The sequence below is a fragment of the Aphelocoma coerulescens genome, chromosome 5, assembly GCF_041296385.1.
Source record: "Aphelocoma coerulescens isolate FSJ_1873_10779 chromosome 5, UR_Acoe_1.0, whole genome shotgun sequence".
In the NCBI taxonomy this organism is placed as follows: Eukaryota; Metazoa; Chordata; class Aves; order Passeriformes; family Corvidae; genus Aphelocoma; species Aphelocoma coerulescens.
The window spans coordinates 19,266,405-19,292,809 of NC_091019.1; the positions used below are offsets into that span (position 1 = coordinate 19,266,405).

Consider the following 26,405-nt stretch of genomic DNA (forward strand, 5'->3'; position numbering starts at 1 on the left):
CAAGGTGACAGATGTCAAAGACACCTGATATTCTTGCAGATTGGACAGTTGGTACAGTTAGGTCCTATTTGGAACATCATCAGTGTGCAGATAAACCTTGGGTTTTCTACAGACCAGATGAGCATGGCATAGCCAGCATAGTTTCTTTGAGTATCAGGGAGCTGCAGTTCTTCCTTATTGGCAACTCAATTAATAAATGGTCACATTCTCCATCAGAGCCAACAACAAAATCTACTTATTGAAATGGTAAGAGTGGCTTGTCATTGAAAACACACAACACGTGGCATAAAGTAAGAGTACAGCTGAGTAATCAATCTCAAGATGTCACGGTTACACAGGTTAATGCAGATTAAGAGAATGAGCTCCCTATTTCAAAGTGTGATTTCACATAAAGAGCAACTGCAGAGAACAACCTGTGCTGTTGAACATTTTATCCAGCCCTCTCACATGTCTGCAGGGTTCACTGCTGTTTTGCATAACGAATTGGCAAATGGGACTCAAGATAGTACCTACGATTATATTCTTAATTAACTGAAATAACCAGGAGACAGCCCTAGTCTAGGCAAGATGAATGGGAGTCATATTATCACCTTCAAAAATGCATGGGACATGCATACTGAGCAAAATAATATGTCTGTATACAGCAAAAATAGTGGGGAAAGGATTAGGCTTCAGTTGACTTCACTATAATATTTTTGTGGCTCTGAAACATCTTGATGGCATAAAAAACCTGTTCATCTCAGGGCATGAAAGTGTTGAAGTTCAACTCTGTGACACTTCTAGAAAAGATGGCAGAACATGAGCCAGGACTCTTTCCTTTAATTTTGACATCTCATAACCTATGTTAGATGTCAGATGCAGTAGAACAGCTATCACAATTGTTTATAGTCACTTGTATTCAAGGCAGATTTTTAAGATATAATGAAACTATCTAGAGCATTGGTTGTAATAAACATAAAGCTCAGACTTTTCAACCCAGCCATGAATCTCTTCTACAACTTCCTTTTGAAAGCATCCACCAGAACTCTCCACCCTTTTTTTTTTTAATTGGACTCTTTTGAAATATTTTCCAATAAAATAAAGATGTAATGAACATCATAAATTGAAAGAAACAGCATCTGCACCAGATGTTTTAAGGAAAGATGGTGTTTTATGACAGAAGCTTCAATGCAATGAACCTCCCCCTTTGTCCAGTCTAATGTCATTTATGAACCAATAGTGAATGGGAAAATTGTGAGCTCTGCTTGACATGAGGTGCTCTTGCTCAAAGAAAATAGAGCACCAGAGGCAATCTTCTCTGATCAGGTGATTGTATTCCTTTCACACACAGTCAATAAACTGCAGAGGACTAGTATGCCTCCCTTCATCACTACCACGGAGGAAATTCCCTTAACAAAAGGCAATTCCAACCACACAGAGAGGAAAAACTGTCCTTCATTCAAAATAGCTCATCTGAGGAAGGGATGTATGGTTTCACATTGTATGTGATAGCACAGATAATACTGTTCAGATACCCCCAAAAGCAATTACTAAAAGCAAAAGAAGAAGGAAAAAAAAATTACCTTGGTAAGCAAAGAAAAACCCAGAGAAGAAGTGAATGTTTTAGCACAATGGAACCACAAACAGCACTTGTGACCAGGCTTCGTGGCCCTGCCGGGATCACAGTTTCAGTTTTACGGCAGGAAGGTAGGAAGAGAAAGCCTGGATTGTGCTTTAAAGGAGCGAGTGTTCTCCACGCAGGAAATTTGCATGGGAGCTGCTGTGCGTATGTTTCCTAAAGCCCCTCCATGGTTCATTGGCTAACAGGCACACCGGCAAGTATGCAAATGGGGGCTGTCCCAAAGACAATGCGACAGACACGCAGTCAATGGTTACTGTCACCCAGCTCTTTGCGTGACATGCAGACAAGCTCAGAGAACATTGATGGTCCTATAGACTCCGGTGACTGGAGGGAACGACCAGTCGGCTTACACCAAGACACATTTTTCACTCCTGACGTTTTGATAAAGGCTTATTGACCTAAATGAGACCCAAGTTATTCAGGGAACATCGGGGGTGAAAGTGCACAAGCTGTTCTTCATGGTCATACACAAAACCGCCAGGTATCCATTAGCAACTGGCAAATTCCCCCTCCCCTGCCCGTGGCTGTGTGACAGACAAAAGTGTTTTTAATATCTTGTGTTGCATAAATCTAATAAGCAGTCTCCTGGGGGTAGGGGAGGCTGATGAATTTCTGTCTGTACACTCTTATATTAGTGGTCAGAAACTTGTAGACAAAAAAAAAAATTCATTAGAAAATTATGCTTTCCTGAGCTACTAAAACATTCCCTGTATTTTCCTGATTAACAGCTTAACATGAAATTTATGCGTTAAGAAGAAAATAACTGCCTGAAAAACACGAGTGAGCATGGGAATTAAAGCTCAGTGGAGGAGTTTTCTTGGTTTAAATTGCATACATACGAGAACTACACTGTGCAAGGACGCATTCAACCCAATGTAACTTAATAGCAATCTCCTTCCTACAAGGTGAAAACAGAAATACAACAGCGAGATTAGAAACTTTTATGGTATAAAGAGCCCTCTAAGATGTGACAGTCATGTACATCCATACTGTGGCCATAAAGGGGCTGTCTTACTCAAGAGAAAATACCTGTTTTACCTATTACTGATTTCTAGCTGGTACTCTCACTTCTTCTGCCCTTCCTGCTCAGCCCAGGTATATGCATAGTGCCATCTTCATGCCTTCTCAGCCACATAATCCCACCATAGCCAAAGGAAGAGATGGCATAACCTAATCACCTTGCTACAGTACAGCTCTCACCACCTGATGAAGGAACTTAGGCAGGATCAATAAAAGCACAGTTGCCTGAAAAAATACCTATGCTATCTACTATTACAGTCCATACCTCCAGAGTTCCCAGGGTATTTTGCTAATAAATGCATCTTGAAAAACCCTTCCTTTACTACTTGATCCCCACTGGATAGAAAGAGCTACAATCCTATGATGGGAGGCATCCAACAGCTGCATTGTGAAATAAACTATAGTAGCAACTCCAAAAGGAATGATAGGGTCCTGAAACTTAAGGAGGTGTTTTTAAAGCAATTAGGTTAATAGCTTGGGGGGCGGGGGGGAACCAAAAAAACCTGACAAAAAATGGATCACGACACCATGACAACAGCTATTTAGCAGATATGGAAATTGTCACTGGAGGCTGAGAAAACATCTGTATAGAGAATATTTTGTCTAAGACTCTACCTGTAGACCTCAAATCTGTAACTGGTCAGGGAGAATCACAGACATTCAGGCAACCATTCGATGTGGGAGGGCTAGATGATGTCATCTGAAATCTGTTATGAACAAAATGCCTTTATTTGGACTCCACATTTTTTCAAGGTACTCCATAAATGTAAGAAAAGTAAAACACATGTTTTGGGAGGAAGAAGGCAAAGCATACCAATATGTTATTCTGACTGGCTATAGAAGACCCAAAACTGAAGACCACATACAGCTTATTTCATCTCCCACAGAGGTGTCTGCCCTAAGAGGAAGGAGAGATAACAGGCACAGGAAGACAAGAGGCATTGTTGAAGGGGAAAGCCTTAAGACACATAAACACAAACCTCTTGTACTGAAGAATTTCCTCCCATCTTGACATTTTACTGGGGATACAACTCCCACCCATGTCTGCCATATCGCAAGCTTTATTACATTACCCTCTTAGGAGAGAGAAATCACATTATTCCCACAATTCCATCAAATCTGGCTTCAAGGATGATAAAATTCCCATGAATTTCTTTAAACAATGAAATAATTTCTCATGCATCCTATATAGGGATTGCATGCCAACCACCATTACTTCAGCTGTAGGATTCCTGTGGCACTACTTCCACTGAAACCTATTTTTTAGCCAAGGCAATGGAATATTTCTGCTACAGAGCAGTAAATTGGAACAGTAACCTCCTCACAGTCTAAGGCAGCAGTAGTGGAGTGAGGACACAGCCATAAGCTTTTTTCAGAAGTCATGACAAGCAGGTCTCTGAAGGAGCCAAGAGAGAGGACAAGAGATCTGCTGATGCTAAAGTGACAAATAGGACACTTGCCATCAGTCAAGGGCTGTGTAGCTGGATTGGGAAACAAACAGGCTAAGCAATCTTCATGAGCAGGGATACAGCATCTCTCTACTCCTCAAAGGTCAAAACCAGCAGGAATATGTCTCATATAGAGCAATCACAGACTCATAGAACAGTTTGAATTGGCACAAACCTTAAAGATCACCTAGCTCCAACCCCCCTTTCCACTAGATCAGATTGCTCAAAGCCCCATCCAGCCTGCCCTTGAACACTTGCAGGGATGGGGAATCTACTTCTCTGGGCAAACTCACCACCCTCACAGTAAAGAATTTATTCCTAATATCTGATCTAAACCTGCCCTTTTTCAGTTTGAAGCCATTCCCCCTGTCCTGTCCCCTTGTATAAAGTCCTCTCCAGCTTTCTTGTAGCCCCCTTTAGGTACTGGAAGGTGCTGTAAGGTCTTCCCAGAGCCTTCCCTTCTCCAGGCTGAACAATCCCAGCGCTCAGTCTGTCTTCAGAGGAGAAGTGCTCCAGCCCTCTGATCGGTCTTTGTGGCAACGGGTTGCATTTACACTGACAGAAGGGCAGCACACAAAACCCGAACACTACAAGGCTACACAGTAATTCAGAGAGAGCTGGAGTCCACTTCTCAGGGCACTGTTCACCTGACACATCAGGGCTTGCAAAATGGTTCAGACAGCACTTCTGTATAGCCTGAGCAGGGTATGCAAATCAACAGCAGCAAAGGCAACTGTTTCTTCTAATCTCACCCACTTTGTATAGAGAGGCCCCTCTTTGTTCTATTGAAAAAGGCAGGATTTTTCTGAAAGCTGTACTGTGCTTTCTAAGATACATAGAACAGCAAAATCAGATGGCCTAGGCAAGCACACAAAGACTCAATGAAGTAAAAATCCCAACTTGATGAAGTACAGATCAAAAATAAAAAGACAAATGGTTTCTCATATATATAAACACTTACTGAGCAACAGCAAGTCTCAAAAACGCTATTTAGGACTGGAGATTTTCTTCCCCCTGCTTAACCTCCTCACTTCCAAAGAGCTTCTAAATTACATCTTTTCAGAGGAAAACAAATAATGCTACCGTTATTTTTAAATGTTTAAAACCAAACCCTTTGGTGTTCCCTTTCTTTCAAAAGCCTGGTTTCATTTGGTAAAAATTTTTATCTAGCAAATTTGGCACCAAATGATTAAACAGACTACAGAAAACAAAAACCGCGGTATCAGTGTTAGATTTCTACCTCCAGAGGCCCATAATTAATCCCAAGTTACTGGACATCACTAAAGCTCCCTTATTAATGGTTTTAATTAAGATGAAATAATGTTTCCATTAGTGTTCATGTTCTGAAAAAAAGGGATGCTTACTAGAGCTAGAACAGAGCTAGAACAGTTGATGGTGATGAAGCTTTTTTATTTTCCCTTAATCAGTGCTGAGAGCACAGAACAATAACACTGGGACCATTAAAGAATACTGCAGGCCTGCAGTTTTGGGTTGAGATTTTTCCAAAGGCTCCAAGCAACTAAATCCTATTGAATTTCAATAGGAGTCAGCCACCTAACTCCCTTAGGTGCATTTAAAAAGCCTTTCACTGATTTCCTTCACTGTCTTCTCACTAGAGGTTTCAGTCAAACCCAAACGCTGGCAGTTGAAATTTTTCCACCAGCCCCAAAAGGCCTCAGATGTCAGTGGTGTAACTTTGCATGTGAAGGCACGGTCTCGGAGCACGGCTGCCTTAGAACAACTTTCCACACTGTCACCCCTGCACAAGTCTCTTCCTAATGCAGTTGTCTTTAGCTTTTGAACTTGGCTGCTGATGATATCCACCAGGAATTTGCAGGCGTGAATGGAGCTGGGCTTGCACATTTAGTTTACAGCACTCGTTTCAATGTGGAGCTCTCCCCCATCACAAAGTATGCTCAAGAAGTAGGCTTCAAACCCAAAGTATTTGGCAAGAGAGGGGAAGTGTCAATATGCTAACCCTGATGCAAAAACGATTAAAAATCCCTACTCCTTTCTGTTTATTTCTTGAACCTCTTATTCATGGCTTCCTAAGAGTCTCTAGAAGGAATTCATTCAGGACCCTCTCTTTCAAAGTGAAAAATGGTCTGGCTTCTACCCAGTGCAGCATATGCTTAATTTTATATCTCACTGAATTCAAAGGAACTATTCACCTACACTTTAGATGAAGCACACATAGACGCAGTTCACAAATATGCAAACTCATTCATTACTACATACAATATGCTAATATGAGTAGAAGGAACTGCTACAGACTACTTAAAAAAAAAAAAAAATCAATATAAGACAAGCAAGTCTGTATTTCTGTGTTACAGAGAACTGTCATAACAACACTATTTACATAGTGGCTACTTTCCCTGATCTGAGCATTTTCATTCTGTCAAGTATCTTGTTGCATGCTTTTTATTAAACAACCTTTCTCACTCCTTTTTAAAAAAGCTACTTCATACCCACCATGCCCTGCACCAAGCAGCTCATAAGTCTTGCCTTTGCTCCACAGCCAACATGGAATTTATTGAGGGACCTCAGGAAGAGACTGTATGCCTGTTGTTTTCCAGCTACAAATGACAGGGCAGTAAAAGCCACTGTGTCTCCCAGCAAAGCATAGATTTCCTTTATACCCTTAAACTATCGCTTTACAACACTACTCCATTCTGAGAGAAAATAAATATTGCACACACTTATCTGTAAGCAGAGCCACACAAAAGGAAGAATTTGGCCACGACCCACCTAGCTTAACCTGCAGTATCTCCACTTTGTATAGTTAAAAGGGAGTATAAGGGTAGATGGCATTTTTAAGATGTAATGGTTAAGTTCTGGTCACATGCTTTAAAATATGATAACAGCAACACTTGAAATCTAGTAGTTTCAGACATAATGTACTTTTTTTGTTGTTTGAGGCCATATTGTGATAGCATCCAGGAAGCATCAACACATTTTAAAACAGAAATTAGAAGGAGCATTGATAAAAAAATATTTTTGTTCCAGTGGTTTTGAAAACCCACTGCTTGCCACCCACAAAAATGCTCCCAGACAAGAAGCACTGTGGATGGAAGTACAGCTGGACATGCACAGTGACATCATGAGGCCCCCACATCTAGATCCCATGAGCTATTTATGGCCTATTCCAACAACTTGTTCCTGCAAAAGCAGATACAGAGTATGTGGAAGAGCAGCTCTTTCTGATGAAGTTCTAACTTCTTACCTGTCTTGTGTAGGCAAAACATCTCCCCCAGGCCCAGCCCTCCCTCTAAGAAGTGAGTTATGGAATGCTCCTGTGTGCTAGACAGTCTTGCTTCAGGATTTGCAGCTCTAGCCTTCCTGCTCCTCTACGTGGTTTTGGGCTTTATGGGACTTTTTCCAGGATGTGATGTAATTTCCACGAGTAAGAAGAGTGAGAGGTCACCAAAAGCAGGACATGATTTCTACATTTACTCATGATATCCTCTTTTCCTAGAAGCAGCATGTTTTCAAAATTCATCCTCCAAAAGTAGGATTTCTGGCCTGAGCAATGACCATGCTCTTCAATACAAGTTTAAAAAGAAATAAATTTCAAGTGACTAACATTGGTTTCAACTTCCTCCAGTTTAAAAAAAAAGGAAAAAAAAGAAAACTTTATTTTTGTCTGGACTGGCAGGACAAAGTTCCAGTATAAAGACATCAAATTCTGAAACAAAATCCTTTCACACAGCTGGGTGACCATCACTCAGTTACCACTATCAGGCTCAGTACTGATAAGGGTTCAAGTGGCGTATTTCTGTTTGACATTCCCCATAAACACAACCTGCTTTTGCCTCAACATACTTGAGCTCTCTCCCAGGCCTGCTCCAGGGAATACACATCATGCTCTTCCACACAGCTGCAAAAACAGTCGCACACTAAACCTGCAGTCCAGGCACTTAATACTCCTCACAGGAAAACACATGTGCTAGTTTAAGCTAATAAAAACCCTCTCAGATGCCATATGTACACAGCCCATTCAGTCAGCATTTTACAGTTGCCTCTAAAATTTGTGAAGGAGGAGAGGAGAGTTATTTGACATGCAAAATAAACGTAACTGAAGGCAACAAAGTCAGCATTTTCAGCTAAGTGGCAAATACATTTCACATACTGAAGGCAAGTAGCTTCCTCCCGGCGCCAATTTCCTGCGCCCGCTCCAACCAGCGAGCACTAAACAGTCGTGGCTATCATTCAGCGCATCAGGATTAGAGCATTCCAAAATGGGAACTTAATTTATACCAACCAAAGCACATGATCAACTCTGTGCAAACTCTCTCCAAAGCTTTGATAGTGTTCCAAAGAGACCAAACTAAACTCACATTTGCAAAATGAAGATATAAGCCAGATCTCTCTGAAGTCGCATACCCCATTAACCAAGCTACCGTTATGTGCAAAGACTTATATTTTTACATGAATTCATGTTTCTATCAGTTTGGGGTCCAACATAAATAAATGGTGCAGAAGCCGCTCTTTCCAGAATTCAAAGTTACTAAAGGAGAACTGCAGCTCTGTGAAACTCCCTTCACTCACTATCACCTTTCCTCTGCTCCCTTTACAAATAAAGGACAAGTGCACTATTCATTGCTGGAAGAAAAAAAATCTTTAAAAAGCCATGGCCTTCTCAGTAGCAGCTGGTCTGAGCTTCAAGACATCAAATACCTCAGGAAACTAATGGGCATTATATGGAATGAATTTAAAAAAAAAAACAGAAACAAAACAAAACAAAAAAGAAATAACAAGCAAAACAAGCAAACCACCAAGCTGGTATTTGGCAGAATTCAGCAACACTGTACCCCAAAACTCTTTGGAAGAGGAGGGGCCTTGTAAAAGCAATGCCTTGGACATGTCAAGAATAAACTCAAGACTCTGCACAATACCAAGCAACAACAGTCACCCAACCAGAAGAATCCCCTCTGCAGAGCAGTACTTGAAGAGTTAAAAACAATCGCAACCTAAAGTAATGGGCACAAGGAGCCTGGTTTAAGATAGACGAGCTTCTTCTGTGCTGGAACATTGGGCAAGGAAGGTCAGACTTTAAAATACACATTAACACTTTAAATACACATTATTAGAAGAACCAAAGCATTGGTTATGCACTATGAATGCATTAACATATCAGAACATCCAGCTGGTAGGACTAGAGCAGAACTTCATATTATTGCACTCATTTTTCTAACTTGAGGCATATGTGTTCTTCATGTGAACTACACTTCCAGGTGAATAATTGATGGATTTTTTCCTAGGAATAGCAGAATTTTCTAGGCCCTTCTCTTTGATCTGAGATTTACTGTTGCTTAAATTAGTAATTAAACTACACATGTCTTTGCAAATCCACATTTTCCAAAGAATTTTTCCCAGTAAGTGATGAAGGAAATGTCAGTCTTATTCCACAGTTAGATGAATTTCACCAATAATTTTAAAAACTTTTCTTGCTTTGTGGTTTGGAATTTTTTTTTAATGTCAAAAGATCATCCAATGTTTTAGCCTATGCTTTACATCTTCTCTGCAGTTTTCAATGCTTTCTCTTTTAAAAAGTTGATTTTTGTTTGCCCTGCTTAAGCCTCTCAAGATCCCATTAGATGTTAGTTGTGATATCAACAAAAAACCTTAAATCTAATCTGGACACCAAAGGCCTTACTGGCAAATCAGAGAGCCAGGATTACCCACAGGAATCAAAAATGCTCCTCCCACACAAAAAAGATGTGTTCAGCAGCAATGGAACTAGCAAAAACTCACACTTGTAGCAGTTACCTTACAGAAGTGAAGCTAGAGCTTATATTAAAGAAAGGTGACTCCTTGCTTTAAAAACACTCAACCTCAGTATTTACTAACCCACAATGCAAACCACCACTCTGTGGGACTGGTAACTGAAACATGTGACATTCTTCACATCACGCCATTACTGAGAGGTGATAATGTTTTTTCCACTGTAAAAAGTTCTTTTATAGCAATATTTTCTCAGTATGAAAAATAAATAATTACCAGGCAAAGTTATTTTCTAAGACTAAGTGAGAAGAAGAGAAAAAGGGGCAGTCCTGATGCACAACCACCAAACACTGACACACGAATAGTGCACATAAAGCTAAAAAAGCTCTGCTAAAAACAACTTTAATGACAACCTCGTGTTTCCCCTTTCCCCAACACATAACACATTAGCATTTACCTTTATCAATCATGAGTACTTGTTCAGGGTTTCATTCCTAACAATTACATTACACTAGAAATGCACATAAAGGACTGCCTCGTGCACAATGTGCATTTCCTCATCAGCTGGATGGCCAAAGGAAACCTACTGGATATGAAAGTGTGGTAAAGCTGTGTCCCATAACAGGGCATTTGAATACTTATAAGCTATTGCACTTGGCATAGCAAAGCTGATGACATGAGTGCATGTTTTTAGTAAGCCCATCAATAAAGCTTTCCTCATTAGAAATCTGCTCCTAGCATGTTATATCAGAGAATTTTGCTATCATGTACCACATTACTTGTCCCAAATGGCATGCTGATAAAGAAAGAAACATTGTGCCTATTAAAACATCAAGCTTTACAGTGCTCTAAAAGCAGTAGAAACTCTCTGGTAATCCTTTATGTGGTTTCACATCTTTTGAGTAATAGTAATGTGTATTTCATGCTATGAAGACATGGACTATGTTCATCTTGGGTGCTACATTACTCTGAAAAACACTGTGAAAGCCCTCTTTTTAGACACTTTGTGAATCAATTGCAGGCTCATGGAATTGAATTTGATTACTTTTTCGCTGTAAAACGACAGCAAGCAATGGTGGTGGCAGAATGAGCAAGCAGTTCTCAGAGCAACACCAAGCAGTTACCACTGCGCAACTCCTCGCACAAACGAGATGAGAAATCATCTTTGTTTCAAAATTAAGTGTAACATTAAATACGGATTCATACTTTTTTAAACATGGAGAACAGGGTGAATAAGCTTGGGGAGGGGGAATCTATTGCAAACTGGAGGTATTTGTGTACTAACTGGCTACTGCAGTGATGTTTTCCACAAAAATTCTAGCCACATTAGTTTTGGCAGCAATTAAAGAGTACTTCTGGAATCCTTAACAACATTCAAGGAGCTCCTTTTAACTTCACTTCATGTTCTGTAGTCCTTTCTACTCTTTAAAGCAAGGAAAGCAGGGTGTTTTTTTCAATCTTCAACTTGTTTTATCGTTAAAATAAAGACAAAGATGATTCAGTCAGCACTCAGGCTCAAAGGAACCCCACTGAAGTATTTATTCCTCTTCAGGAGCCGAGAAGCTCTTCTTTTGCTCAGGTTGTACCTCTTACTGCTGCTCAGTACATTGTGCAACTCTGCCTGTGAGCCAACACAATCATAGGACCCAATGATAAAAGAAGCTATTCAGAGTTTTGGCAGAAAGAGTACTTTGACATTTTGTTTCAGGATTAGACTTCAGCCTGAGGCTTTAACACTAAGCTGCCCATGGTACCTCACACAGATCTGATTTCTGACACCTCTTCAATCTATAACAATTTATTCTTGAATATCCCCATCCAAGTCAATGGGAGGACCACTGAAGCAAGCTGCAATCCATAACAGACAAGCACAGTTGAACCTATATATTGAGAAGGAAAGATTACACCCTTACACCACTTATGTCTGAGTACTGAGCCACATAATCAACAATTTATGCTTCCTGAAAGGAAAACGCAGACAAAAGCCAGTACGTAGCCAGGCATCAGAATTGCAATTGTACCATATTCCAAACACCAGCTAAACTCTTAAAAACCTCTGCAATCACATGTGATGTGTTTTCAAGCATGTTCCTAACTATGAAACAATTATACAAGCAACATTAATATTTATACTGATTAACTAAATTAGCATTAACTGCTGGGCTAGAAAGTGATCTCATGGGGACTGAAGACTCCAAGTACTTGAAAAAGGTAAAAATGCATACCTTTTTCTCCAGTTAAGGGAGAGAAATAAGGACATACAAAGGGAAATCCATCTCAAGTGCCCTAGGCACCTTGAGATGTAAGCAGCTATGAGTACCTACCTTAAGGAGTACCTACTTTTTTCCATGAAGGGACAGCATATGCGACTTGTCTTATACTACCTAACCTAACTAATAGACAGTTAAAAGCTGCAAAAAACCCCAGTCATCCTAGAAGAACTGCTCTGAACTCAGCTTGGATCAACAGCAGAAAAACCAGAGGAAGTCTGCTGAGGAAATTTACTATCAGTTCTTGCTTGAGAGAGGTGTTTGTGTGGGGTTTCTATTTTTGGGCTGGTCTCCCTAGAGGGGTCCATGTGATTACCTTGTCTACCTCCGGTTTCCCTCTCAAAACTCCCAAATCCATGAGTTGATCTGGAGAGATCAGAAGACCAGGCATGTCAGAGGAGATTTAAGCTTCCTGAAAGTGTTGTGAAAATAAGGAGCCCAGTGGAAAAGAAATACCCTCTCTATACCCTGAGAGGAAAGATTTCATGTTAATAAGCACACTGACCAGTATTCCCTAATTTTTATCAACATCCAGCTTCATGAAGACATACTGTAAGTTTCAGCCAAAGCCATTTGGCTTCAAAAGAACAAACAAACAAAATGCAGAAAGGCAAACAGCCACCCACCTCAAGAACCCCAAAGCACCCTCGCATCTTAAGTATTTCTATAATAACATAATTTTTCTCTGATTAAGTAGGATTTTTTCTTATTGATTGCTGTAGCCAGAAATTTAAAACTATGAAACCAAGAGGTTTATTTTTCAGTTTCAAGGACAGTTCATTTGCCATGAAACTCAGTATGAAGTCCAGAGTAGAAAAGGAGACTTCCTTCATGCCATCTTTACCACCACTCACCCACATGCTACTTCACATCATTACATGACTGTTTCCAGGTAGGAAAGAAGAGCATTTTGGGGAAAAAAAAAAATCTGACACCTACTTTCAAATAACTCTACAGAAAGGTGTAATTCTTGGTTCATCAGAGCATAAGCTCAGCAGACAAAGAAAACCAAAGAATCTTCATTCAATAAGGTACATGCATTCATCAGGTAGTCAGTCACTACTTGAATCAACTCAGATTGATTAAACTTCTTTCATTAACTGATTTCAGCTCATCTGGTTTATTAACATCTATATAACCCACCTGGGGCCCTCGAACATCTGCTGCACTAGTCTGATCTGGGAAGCTCAGGCCCCTTTGTTTATTATAAGCATCTCTCAGATTTCTGTTAAGGCCTTTAGATGCCCTTTAGATCTTTCTTAAGGACCACGGCAGCTAGTTGCTCTTATTCTCCATAAAATCATTTATTACTGTTATCCAGCAAAACTGTACACACTTCTCTCATTCAACCTCACATGCTCAAACAGCAATCGTAGGTAGGGCTTCTCAAAGACTGACAGCTCTGCTGGCCTTCCATAAACAGAGACATACGGTTCGGGCTTATGCCTGTCCACACATTTTCATTTTCTAGATCATGATGGCCACAACAACCCACTGAGTTCAAATATTTGTAACCAGGAGTAGATGTCAGTAGCGGGTGGGGGTGGTGGAAGATCAAGCATTTCTTTGTGCCCCACACATTTAGGATGTTCCTCTTGGGCCTCTTCAAAGACTTTTTTTCCGTGTATTACTCTCCCAGAAAAGCTGTCATCCACTACATTCACTTATTGGCATATGAAAAATATGCAATGATGTTCTAATGTGCAAATGGAAAAAAAAAGTTTCCATTCTTTAATTTCCTCCAAATTTCTGAGTGTCACACATATAGTATGAATCGATAAATGTTACGGTAAACAGGAAAAAAACAACAGCCAGCATATCCAACCACCATATCCTCAATATAGTTTCTGCCTACTGGATCCAGAATTTGTTCCACAAAAATCAGTTGGGAATTCTCCTGTATTGTATGCAAGATTATGATCTGTAATTTACTTAATTGATGCTAAAAAGCTCAAGACTTTGACACATATTCAAGTTATTTTGAGGTTTATTTGTAGCTGCATAACTGTTCAGAGTATTCCTTTTGAAAATATTTAAGAGCTAATTGACCCAAGATTTTGGGGGAGGGTAGTGAACTTTTTTTAGCGTACAGGCCATAGTATGTTAGCACACACATTATCTCACACTATATAGAGCTTCACTAAGATGAAAGGCTTAGAGGGCTAACTGTATAATAAAAAGAGCTCTTGTAAGTGAAAGAAATAAATATTTAGAGAGAGAAAACTATCTTTGGATTTGTAAAACCCACCCCACACTGAAGAATCACCTCAGACAGAAACATCACCACAGGGAAGAGCGGGGGGTGGGGTAACGGGCACAAGCAATAGTCTTCCTTGCAAAAATATTTATCTTAAAGTAGTTAGATAATCTTTGACTTTCAAAACTGCTGAACCAGTTGGTTCTATCTCATGTTTAGCATCATGCTATTAAACCAAGTCAAAAGTTTCTGTGGTTACTATCAGATGAAATAAGCTAATTTCCCCAGAGAATTGGCTACACTGACCAGATGTCTTTAGCCAGCTACTCCCCAGATCGAGCAGGAGCAGCACATGCAATGCCTGCTCTGTTACTATGGAGACAGGTTTTCCCATCCACTCTGCAGCCGGGCTTATAGTAGCTACCAGCTGTTGTCTCGACTTGTGCTCCATCAGGAGAGACTGAGGAAAGAAAGTGGGAGACGTAGGGCTGAGCTTCTCCCAGCCCCAGACCTCATAAACTTTAACCGCAGCTTCCAGCCACCCTCAATCTTCCCAGCCGCTGCTTGGGCTCGTTGCTATTGTCTGAAGCCGCCTCCGGTGCTTCCTGCACTGGTTTTGCAGCCTCGGAATAGGTCAGTAGCAGCCTGCAGCTCATGGCTGTACCGTGTTCAATGGCTGGGCTGCAAACTTAAGGATTCCCCAACACGCGCTTCCAGCCCAACATTCCCATCAGAATGGTTTATGAGCTTAAATTTAAATCTCCAGCAGAAACCCATTTCAGGTTCCTGACATTATCCTCGCTCCGTACTTTCAAAGAAAAACTTTGTGGATTAATGGCTCCCTATCCATCCTGCAAGGCTGGTTAATGCCTTCAATCCCCACTGCTTTTTAACTCCTGTGGAACTTTAATCCTTCTCTGACCATGCTGATGAGCTGCAGAGAAACAACGCTGGTCAGGATTTTCATTCTTGCATTTTCTTTTTGAATGCAGCCAAGTTCAAATGTCTAATTATAACATTGCAGAGTTAACGATCAATTTAACAAAGGCTTTAGAGTATCTTTGAAGTCATAACAACAAGCCAAAGGGGGGTTTAAAACGTTAACTGCACAGGGAGCCTAGGTAGAGAGCTTTCTTAGGATTATCTCTCTCACTTAACGAAGTTTAGTCATTTCAGAATACTTCAGCAACCCCATGGCTCGATCTGGTTGCCACATAGCACAGAGCTCCAGCTAGTGTTTATTTTATAGCTCTGAGCAGCACCGATCATTACCCTATTAATTCAAGCATGTTTAATTCAATGTCCTTCAACTACTCAGTCATGCCTATTTGTAACTCTTAAGCAACTCCAGAAAGGTACAGCTTGTCACCACATTTATACCTAACAGGCGCTAATCGCCGAGGTTAGATATACAATGTAAGTAGGGTATATATAAGGACAGTTAGAAGTGAGATTCACTGAAACATATGATACGCAGCCTCTGCTGCTTTGGCTTGAGGCACACTTTTCTCCACTTACTGCACAGGCTGAGTTCGCCTTCAGATGTACATAACTCCTGCTGATGTCAGTGTGCTATAAATACACATCAGAGGACACACTCTGACCTGTTTACTTTTTAATCTGACATATGTAGCCACTCATATTTTGTATATATTAAGCACCGCTGCCACGCTGAATCAGCACATGTAGAAATAACAATAAGGGCATGCTCAGCCTACAGCAGGACAGAGAGAGCAGCCAGACTCCTCCTTGCTTTCCTGTCACAGCAGCCCTACCAGTCAGCATCACCAGACAGTTTTACAGGGACTTTTTGTGGCCTCAACTCAGGTATCAGACAAGGGTGAAGCTGAAAGGCATTAATGTGCCTTAAGGGTTAAGTGAGGAGTTAGGATAACAAAGGAATTACAGATGAGGGGGCAGCCATTCCTGGTCCTCCAAGATGAGCTGAGGGGGAAAAAAAACTCCAAAATCTCAGGCTGCCCACAAGATCCCTACCAACACTTTCCTTTGCACTCTGCAGAAGAACAGGGCTGGACAGGTTTCCTGTTTTAAATTACAAGTGGGGAAAATGTCTCTCCTTCTTGCTGTGGACAGTTTGTAGTGCTGGGCACTCCAAGAGGAACATTTCAGGAGTTTAACCAATCAATGTAACAGCCACCCCGTGGCTTGTGCTGAGGGACAGGGCTGCAATGAAGAACTTACAGGCACATAGCGACTTAAATGTGGGGCTTTATCAACAAAAAACATTTACACACCTTTTTTCCTTAGTGCTGCAGTTACAGAAACAATGACTGTATGTTGATGTGTAGGATAAGTAAAAGCTGGAAAACTACATCAGCAAAAATCAGTGTTTCCTCTCTAAATCAGGCGGTGCAATCAGATTTCCTTTCAGATCTTCTGAGAGATTATATCTTATTGCTTTCTTCATTTAAACCCAATTTCCCTAGACCTTATCTACATGGCAATTTCCACTTCATGGTGAGTTTGTTCATTACATTCAGGTAGCTGCCCCCACAGCTGCCCCCCATAGCAAAGGATTACGGATGCTTGAGACTAAAGATCACTTAAGCTCTGACAAAACATAAGCAATAAAGAAGGGAAAGCAGTCAGTCTGCATGATGCTAAAAAAGGCTTTTAACGAACCCCTGAGTACACCACTGCTGCAACAAGACCATGGAGCTGGCTTCCCATTTTGGGAGGGTTTTCACTTAAACTCCAAATGCTAGTCTTTCCAGAGATGATCATGGCACACATATTTCACAGAAGTAAAGGGATAAGATTTTTGCTCTATTTCAAAGCAATTTTGCTAGAAGAATCGCATGATGAAATGGTATTCGGACATTACATCACAACCATGCCTATCCCTCTTTCAAAGTGCACAACACAGACATTGTACTGCAGTGGCAGTACAGAACTGTGTATATTTAATAAAATACAGCTACATCCAACAAAGGAGAATGAGGTATCAAATCTGTTTGCTTCATCATGCTTTGAAAGCACGAGACTTCATTTAAATATGAAAAACAAGCAAGCTCATTAGCTCTTCTGAGGCCGTTCAGGACCCTGAAATCAGGGGGTGCATCACAAGGCACAACACTTACGGTAATACAACTACACAACAGCTACAAATAAGCATTATACTCTGATACAAAGTCTTCATTTCACTATGAAGTGCTTCAGCGGTTTAGCAACCCCTATCCTATCTTTCAAACTGATGTTAGCACTAGGAGCAAAATTTGCACACCTGGGAAAAAAGCTGGATTCTTTTAAGCATAAGCTGTCAGAGAGATGGTGGTGACAAGACATCTATTAACTGACACACACATCAGAAAGATTCGCCCACGCTTTCTAGAGATTTTAGAAACTTGTGCTTCATTTCAGAAATACAATTAGGCTTGCATTCATTTCATCTCATTTTCTGCTCTTAGCTGAAACCCCCATGGCTCCATCCATAAATCTGTGCAGGAGAGGGGCATCTGCAAAAACCACACTGAGGCCCTACCTTTGACATCTCAGCCTCACGTTAGATGGCATGCATTCATACTCGAGCTTCAAGCTAAAGCAGCACTCAGGTTCCTGAAAGCTGTGAAGTACAAACAAAAAAAACCCAAACAGGTCACACCAAGAAAGAGCTTTGCCATACTACTGTGAGGTAAATGCACTGATTTTCTGCCAGGTCCAAGACCAGGGATAAAAGAAAAGAGAGTATGCCAACTTTTCATAGGCCATAGAATTCTCATTCTATGGCATTAAGTTAATCTGAGACCAACAAAAGTTCAAACCAATGATCCAGACTGTGAACAACTGCAGAAGCCAAGGAGCCACTGCAGATGACTGTCTCCCACCTCTTATGGCAACACATCACACCCAGAGGATGAGCAGGTGAATCTCTGGCTCCAACGATACTCAAGAGAAACCATCTCATGGATTCTGGTTCAAAGGGGTTTTTTTCAGAAAGAACCACCACAGGGCAACTCAACACCTTACAGTCCCTTCTCACATTTATACAGCTCAGGTCTCGAACACTCAAAAAAATCAGAGAGATTCTTCATTTTTAGGCATTATGTTTTGCGGTGCAACACACATTTAAAAGCTGCTACTGCTAACTTGTCACTTTTTGTGTCAATTCATCACGTAGTTTGTTTCTAGCAGATCATAGCTTAAGTTTTTGGCACAAGAAAGATCCTTAACGTATTTATATGATGGCAAAGGTCTCCCTACGCTTAAAATCAACAGTTATGTCTTTCTCTGTCCAAAAGGCACCCTCTTTTGAATAACAATCACTGAGGACCTTACAACTGCAGTAGATGTGACAAGCAACAGGACAGTATCTCACAAATACTAGGAGGAACAAGCCACAGTACGAGTCTCTTGTAGCTGAAGTCTTTAATATTCCCCTGCAGAAGGTTGCAGTGTACAGGTGCTTGAGACACTATAAATACTATCCAAAGCTGAAATCTCTATCCAAACAGGAATAAGTAGCTAGGTTCAATATCCATACAAAACGTTAGGCAATGTCATCATTTCTCTTGGACTTTTCCTTAAATTCTTTGGTTATGTACCTAAATGATTGATTTATTGCCAAATATGTTTTTAAATGCACTTACTAAAAGATATATACATTGCACTACTATAATTCTTGATTAATCACCAGTTTCTAAAACATGCATATTACTTTTAAAATCCACCTGTTTTGATTCCTCTTAATGCCATGCACTACAGCAAGACAGAAATAAAACATGTTATTTAAAGCTTTCCATAACAGTGCATTTGTCAACAATACTTGATCAAAGCATTTGCTTTGACTGTGCCATATTTGTTTAACTACTACTGCTTATTTTAGCCCATATAAAGAGTTCTGAAGAATATAACCTCAGTAGATGTCAGAAGAATGTAACTTTTAAACATAACCTTACAGTCAAAGAGCAAAACCAAGCTCTAACAACATAAGCAAGCAAAATTTTCTCATGTACACAAACCTTTCCTATGTGATTTTTTTTTCTTTTTTGAAAGATTTAGTGGCAAAACTGGGATCTAAGTGTTTTCCCTTATAAATAATTCAGAAGACAGTAAAAAACCTCATGCATGGTTGTTGCTATTTGGCAAAAGCTATTTGAGTACATTTTAAATTTTTACTTTAGTTTTTATTACCAGAAAATCAAGCATTTCACATCAGAGTAGGTTTTCCTGGCTTCTGTGTGGCTTGTTTTCTTGAGGTCAAGTTTTTTGAAAAGGGGTTGGGTTGGTTTTTCATATGGTGTTTATACCAGAATCACATTCCCACACTTCAAGGTGTTTTCTGACTTTATTACATAACCTATAGGGGTGGTTTGACCCTGGCTGGACACCAGGTGTCCATCAAAGCCACTCTATCACTCCCTTCCTCAGTTGGTCAGGGAGAGAAAAATCTAACAGAAGATTCATGGCTTGAGATAAGGACAGAGAGAGATCAATCAAACCAGTTACTGTATTGGGCAAAACAGAGTCCACTTGGGGAAATTAGTTTGATTTATTACCAGTCAAATTAGAGAAGGATAATGAGAAACAAAACCAAATCTTGAAACACTTTCCAGTCACCCCTCCCTTCTTCCAAGGCTAAACTCATTCCAAAATTTTCTGCTGCCTCCCTGCCAGAGGGGCTGGGGAAAAAGGAATGGGGGTTGTGCTCAAGTTCATCACACATTGTTTCTGTTGTTTTACACATTTTTTATGTAGAAGGATGAAAACACAGTTCTTTACTCTGAATTAACAGTAATGCTGCTCCAAATCAGAGAGTAGCAATAGTTCTGTGAACTCCACAGCTCCACAAAAGGCCACAACCTTATTTCAATTGCACTGAAAAATAGAACCATTAGGTACCAAACCTGGATTTAAGAACCCTTCCCATTTAGGGAATCAACATCTGTAGCTCATCATTTGAATTACAAGTGAAACCTTTGTACCTACTAAACTGAACAACAGTGCAGCAGATACTGACATTTAGGGCTTACAAATGCATTTTCAGGTCTGGTCCACATATATTCAGGGTGCAGCAGGCAGGGAGGATTATAACGAAATGAGCTAAAAATGCTGCTTTTCAACAGACTTCAAGGTTTGTCATGTTTTACAGGGTTTCCATTGCTAATAATCAGCCTGTCCCTGCCAGCAGAGTTAATTACACAAGATGAACGCAGAATTCACAGTGCAGGACTACTGCATGTTTCAAAGATCTGAAAGGTGCTCCAAAAGTCAGGTGATGACAATCACACATGAGACTTTCAGGGACAGTTCCTGACCCACAGAGGCAGTCAAGCTGTTTAGGCTCTTGAGGGTAACCTCTCCAAACAGCACCTGCATCAAGCCTGCTCTTAGTGCCAATCCAAGCAGTGGCACTACAGGGAGGGAAATTGGAACAAATACAACCCATCATTCTTCAAAGCAAATTCTGAAAGAAAGAGTTTAATGTAGCTTTTCCAGGCCACTCTACTAGCAGTGTCTCTCTCCTTTGGACTCACATTAAAATGAAGTTTTGTACAATTCTACCTCACTCATAAGTGGTGGTCTAGGAGTCAAAAGCAAGCTCACAAATATTTTTGTTTCTTCTAGACAAAAATCTCCTCAAACCAGACTGCAGAGAGCAAAGGTCTTTGCAAACATAGTAAATGCCTTCAGCTACTTAAAATACAATGTTTATTTTACTTCAAAGATTTTTAGACTAAATTACCTTCTAGCAAAAAAGTGCAAGCAAAATACCTTGGTCTCTTTTTCTTTCCCAACCTCTTAAAACATGCCAGTTGGTCTAGGCCTACATATCACAGGCTAACATAAATAAGTGCATCTTTCATGAAATTTATTCCACAAACAGGAGCTAGACCACTCACTAGACAGATGCAGCAGCTATGTTTTAAACATTCTGGCATCCTTTTTCACCCCTGTTTCCGTTTCCCTGCACCTTCCTTTTGATCTGGCCCCACCCTAGAAGTCAGTCATCTTCCCTGGGGGAGGAAGGATGTACTGGCACAGCTCAGCTCTGCCAGATGTTTTGAGGGAAGTTTCATTCCCCCGCTGCTACTTGCTCAAGAGACAGAGGAGGTACTGCTCCGGGCTAAGCTTCCTGCTTATTGGCTCTAGTTGAGCTTTCCAGCTTCTGAATTAATACCTAAAATAAGAAGCCGATTCAGAAGAAAACAGAGGGAGGGCATATGAGAAGAGATATCCTGTTTATTTGATGGTTTGGACTTCCATCCATTACCAACAGGTAATTTGTGAGGTACAAAAGGAGCACAGATCTGGGGAAGTGTCCTTCAGTCAGTCCAGCCACCTACTGCTTTTATCCTTCAATACTTAAGTCTCCATATTATGTCTGGGCCCAAACCACAAAGGGGCCCTCATTTACAGTCAACTCCCAGGCACCACAAGGAGCACATGAAATAGGTGCAGCAATCACAGAAGCACGTTCTTGGAAGCTCACAGGAAGGCCAGGATGGAGATGTGTGAATTTTTCTCTTGCTCAAAGGCAGGCTTGCCTGCTTTCCTCCAAGCTCTTCTCCAGCTAAGAAAGCATGAAATAAGTACAGGTACATTCCTAGAAAAGCCTGAGAGCCATAAAGGCTCTACAAGAGAGAGAAGGCAGATTGCAAATTTTCGTAACACTTAGTACGTTAACTATTACAGATTTTTCTTTCAAGAACTGACTTTGTCAGGGAGGGTGAGAACCCAGTCATAGACTCTAATGCTTGTTCTTTGTCTTTCCTGCCATCACATCTTCTCTTTCCATACGTTGGCCTTTCTTTTTTAAATCATTAAAGGAGACTGGAGAACTGCTTTTGTTGGAATTGGCCCATGAAATAAAAAGCTATATATTCATCTCAGAGACAAGCTCAAACATAATCCCACAACTTTCTGCTTTATTATCATTTTCCTGACTTTTGGGGTGAAGACAATGAATCCAGTAGTCTGGCACAGTTTAACATGTGATACAGTTTAAACAAAATTTCTCTTGGGAAAAGGCTTGTCTGGTGACATTGGCAGAACCAGTGACTGACCCCTAGGGAAGTGGGACAGTCATACACAGATGGGAAATAGCTAGGGAGGGACTACATGGAAGCACTGAAACATGAGACCCTACCTCATGGCTGAAAACTCAAGTGCGAGGTCCAGATGCTAAAGTCGGAATGTGTTAGCATCACTGTTAGGGAACTGACACTAAGTGACAGATAGACCATATTACATAAAGTTCAATTTCTGGCTGCCCACAATGGCTCCGAATTCAAACAAAGGCCTGATAAGCTACTGACAATAAATAAATCAAAGTAAAAAGCACACTGCTTTGAAACTTCAGCCTTATAGCCGGGAACATTACAGTAAGCTCACTTGTAAAAAAAACCTGCTTGATTTTGACCTAATATTACTTTACCAAAGCAACTGAAAATTATTGATTTCCTCTGTTATGAATTGAGATGAATAAAACCTAAGAGATTACAAATAAGAAGCCTTCTTTGTTCTGTCTATCACTTCCGCTATGCTGGTCAGTCAGATGCCATTGTTTTTCCTCCTGGTCCCATGGCATGTGAAAGGTATCTAACTGGGAAATAAAACAAATAAAGAGATAGAAACAAAAATATTTTCCAGGATTTTTACTGATTGTTTTCAGCCTTATGTCTAGGACTAATAACAAGTAAGAAAACCAGTAGCAGTTCTAAAGAATTCCCCATACTGGTTCAATTTTCATTTTTGTTTTAAAATGTTCACAATACCTTGTGTCCTGGAGCCCTTTAAGATAAGGGTTGGGATTAAAATTTATATACAAGTGATTAGAAGACATTTAAATTTTAAAAAGCTGTCAGGCAAGCAAAGTTGTACTGTGCATGAGAGCCTAGATGAACATTCAGGAAGGCAATACAAGCTCCCCCAAGTTTTAATTGACATTGGCTTTCTGTGTATTTGAATTCTCTATGCCTTGTAGACTGCTTCAGTCAGTAATGATTTTTAAGTTCAAGCTAGGGAAAGAATGACAGAAGACACAGTTACACAATGAAATTTGCAATTCATTAAGACATTATAATACTCAGGAAGTCCCTGTTCGAAGAGGTAATGGATAAACAGAAGTGACACTTCATCCCTCATCCAAGCCACCTGATATTTCTTCCTCCACCTCTTACACCTTTGCACAAAAGGTTTCACTGACAGCATCATCACCTTGTGCCAACTCTTTAAAGCAAATAGTTTTGCTAAGTGAAAAAGCTCTAACTCAACATCTCCCTTAAACAGTAGGAAAAATTAAATATCTGTTAGCAACTTCATCAATGCCTCAACCAAACTGGGGAGCAAGGAGAAAGAAACAGCTGTTTCAAGGACCAGACAACTCAGGTTACTCAGGTAACTGACATCAGAAAGATGTTTCTCCTGCTTGCCTCCTTGTTCTCTCCATAACACCAAGACTATTTGTGATGCCATCCTGCACTTTTATGCCATTCTATGATCCAAGAGGCATAGCAGCAGAATCTCCCACTTCTCACCTGCTATTTTCCAGACATTCATACTACCAGATGTAAGTAGCAATAATTCACACATTTGTGGGAAATCTACAGAAACTACAGAGCTGAGGAGTTGTTACATTTAAAAGACTCCACTACCCGACTCTACTTAATAGAGACTTAAAGTGCCAGAGAATATTTTTCTGAGTAACCACTGATTCCCTCTTCCTAACAAAAAGCACTAGCAATGCTGCAGGGAGAAAGTAACCAAAAGAAAACTTTTTACCTTCTATATTTACAAACATTAGTCTCTTCTTTCCAAGTGAAAGCTAGTTACAGACGCAAAACCAGAAGAAATCAGCAGTTTAAGTACAGATCACAGAATCACAGAATGGTTTGGGTTGGAACAGATGTTAAAGACCATCTCATTCCAGCCTACCTGCCATGGGCAGGAACACCTTCCACTAGACCAGGTTGCTCAAAGCCCCATTCAACCTGGCTTTGAAGACTCCCAAGGATGGGACATCCACAACTTCTCTGGGCAACCCATTTAAGTGCCTCACCAACCTCACAGTAAAGAACTTCTTCCTAATATCCAATCTAAACCTACTCTCTTTCAGTCTGAGGCTATTCCACCGTGTCCTGTCACTACATGCTCTTGTAAATAGTCCCTCTCCATCTTTGCTGTAGGATCCCTTCAGGTCCTGGAAGGCCACAATTAGGCCACCCCAAAGCCTTCTCTTTTCCAGGCTGAACGAAGCTAGTTCTCTCAGCTTTTCCTCATAGGGAAGGTACTCAATCCCTCTGATCATCTTCTTGGACCTGTTCCAACAGATCCATGCCCTTCCTGTGCTGGGGACCCCAGAGCTCGATGCAGCACTGCAGGTGAGCTCTCACCAGAGCACAGTAGAGGGCTAGCATCCCCTCCCTCGACCTGCTGGCCACACTGCTTTGGATGCAGCCCAGAGCACAGCTGCAAGTGCTCGTTACACATCTGTGAAGATATGACTTGGTTTTAAAGACAGAAACACCCCTGCACATAACCTACAAAATAAATGAAGCTGCCTGGGATGTGAAAGCTAACAGTCCCTTGTGTCTGAACACTTAGAAACCAGAGTTTAGATGCTTTCCAAAAGTCAAACCAACTAATGAAACAGGAGATTGTCTTAATCAGAATTTCTCTTAAGTTCTTTACTAGCATTTCAGTACCATGGTTTGTTGACCTTGAGAAAGTAAAGACTGACAGACTGCCTGCTTGTTTTGGGAATTGTTTGACAGAATGGACACATTTTTGTGTGACTTGATGCATGCCTGAGCTTCTCACTTCTGACTCTCATTGGCCATTAACCTGACATAATCAATTAAGAAGAGAAAAGGAAATTTCACATTATTGCTATACTACTTGAAAGCATTTTTTCTACATCGTACCATAGAGTTTCCTAGTTCTGTTACCAAAATGTAAATATTGGTCTCTGTTCACAAAGTTATTAATTTTAATTACTGCTGCAAACTTCTACAGCTTAAAAGGTCTACAAGATCCCAGATCTATTCCCTCCACCTTACCCACTGTATCACAAATGTATTTGTAAGCACATACCATTGTAAAGTTGACTTCCATAAAGTCAGAACACTACCCCTAATTTTCTTGATTTTTTTTCCTTGCAGATGAGATAGCAACTCCCTAAGCCAGCTCAAATTAGGAGCAAGGGGAGAATTATTTCTTTACATCCTTTTTAACTCTATTTGTTTTAAAAAGGTGCATGACTCATGGTGGTTAAATATTTAACTGTTTTACTAATGAGCTGACTCCTAACATGTAAGTATGAAAACACGTGTCATTGCTCCTGAAAAATCCCACTCATATCCAAGGAGCTTTTTAAAATTTTTATATCCATATATATTAATATATATAGAAACACACATGCTAGGAATCTGTAAGGTAAATTGCTGTTTTGAGACTATTCTACACACATATTTAGTATTCTGTGTAGAGATATGTTGGGGGGAGTAGGGTTTGGTTATGTGGGTTTTGGTTTTTTTTATCAAAACAATTGCAGTGATTCAACCCCAAATGTGCCTGTTATTGTATTAATAATAACAATGACATAATAGTACAATTATACCCTGTGGGACTGGGCTACACTGACATGTGCAACCACGTGCCCACCATCACTTCAAAGACAGAAAGAGATTGAAGATACTACCCCACCCTGCTGCTCATTCCTGCACTTCTCATCTTGGAGATTACCACCCACAAAGCTGAACAACGGTAACCTGTTGTGGAAGTGCTCTTTGCCCTCTTTGTTACAACCACATTAAGTTTAACCCTCTTTGGTGGCAAAAACATAAAGGGTTTCTGGAGCAGCTGGGCACTGCAGCAGGCTGTGAAAGTGAACACAGTACAATCCAACTCTGGGCACTGGTACATCCCATGGAGGGGCTGCAGCAAAGAGCTTGCAGAGGAGTGATTCTTGAGCTCTTCCAGAGAGACATGCTTCTGCATGTTCTACACCCTGCCTGTTCTAGCTGGGTTTGAACTAAATAGCTTTTGTTTGTAGAGATGGCCTAGCTGCCAACTCGGGTTCAATAACCAGCTCTGGATTATGGTAGGCAGGCCTAGACCTGTAGGATAAATTTAATCTCAGCCAAGCTGGCCTCAATCAGCAGTCA

At 40.5% G+C, this 26,405-nt stretch overlaps 1 protein-coding gene across 4 annotated transcripts in view; it reads right to left on the reverse strand.

Annotated features, from left to right (window-relative positions):
• Positions 1–26,405, reverse strand: part of KCNQ1 (potassium voltage-gated channel subfamily Q member 1) — a 337,731-nt gene that overhangs the window by 258,483 nt on the left and 52,843 nt on the right. The gene's annotated exons all lie outside the window — the stretch shown is intronic.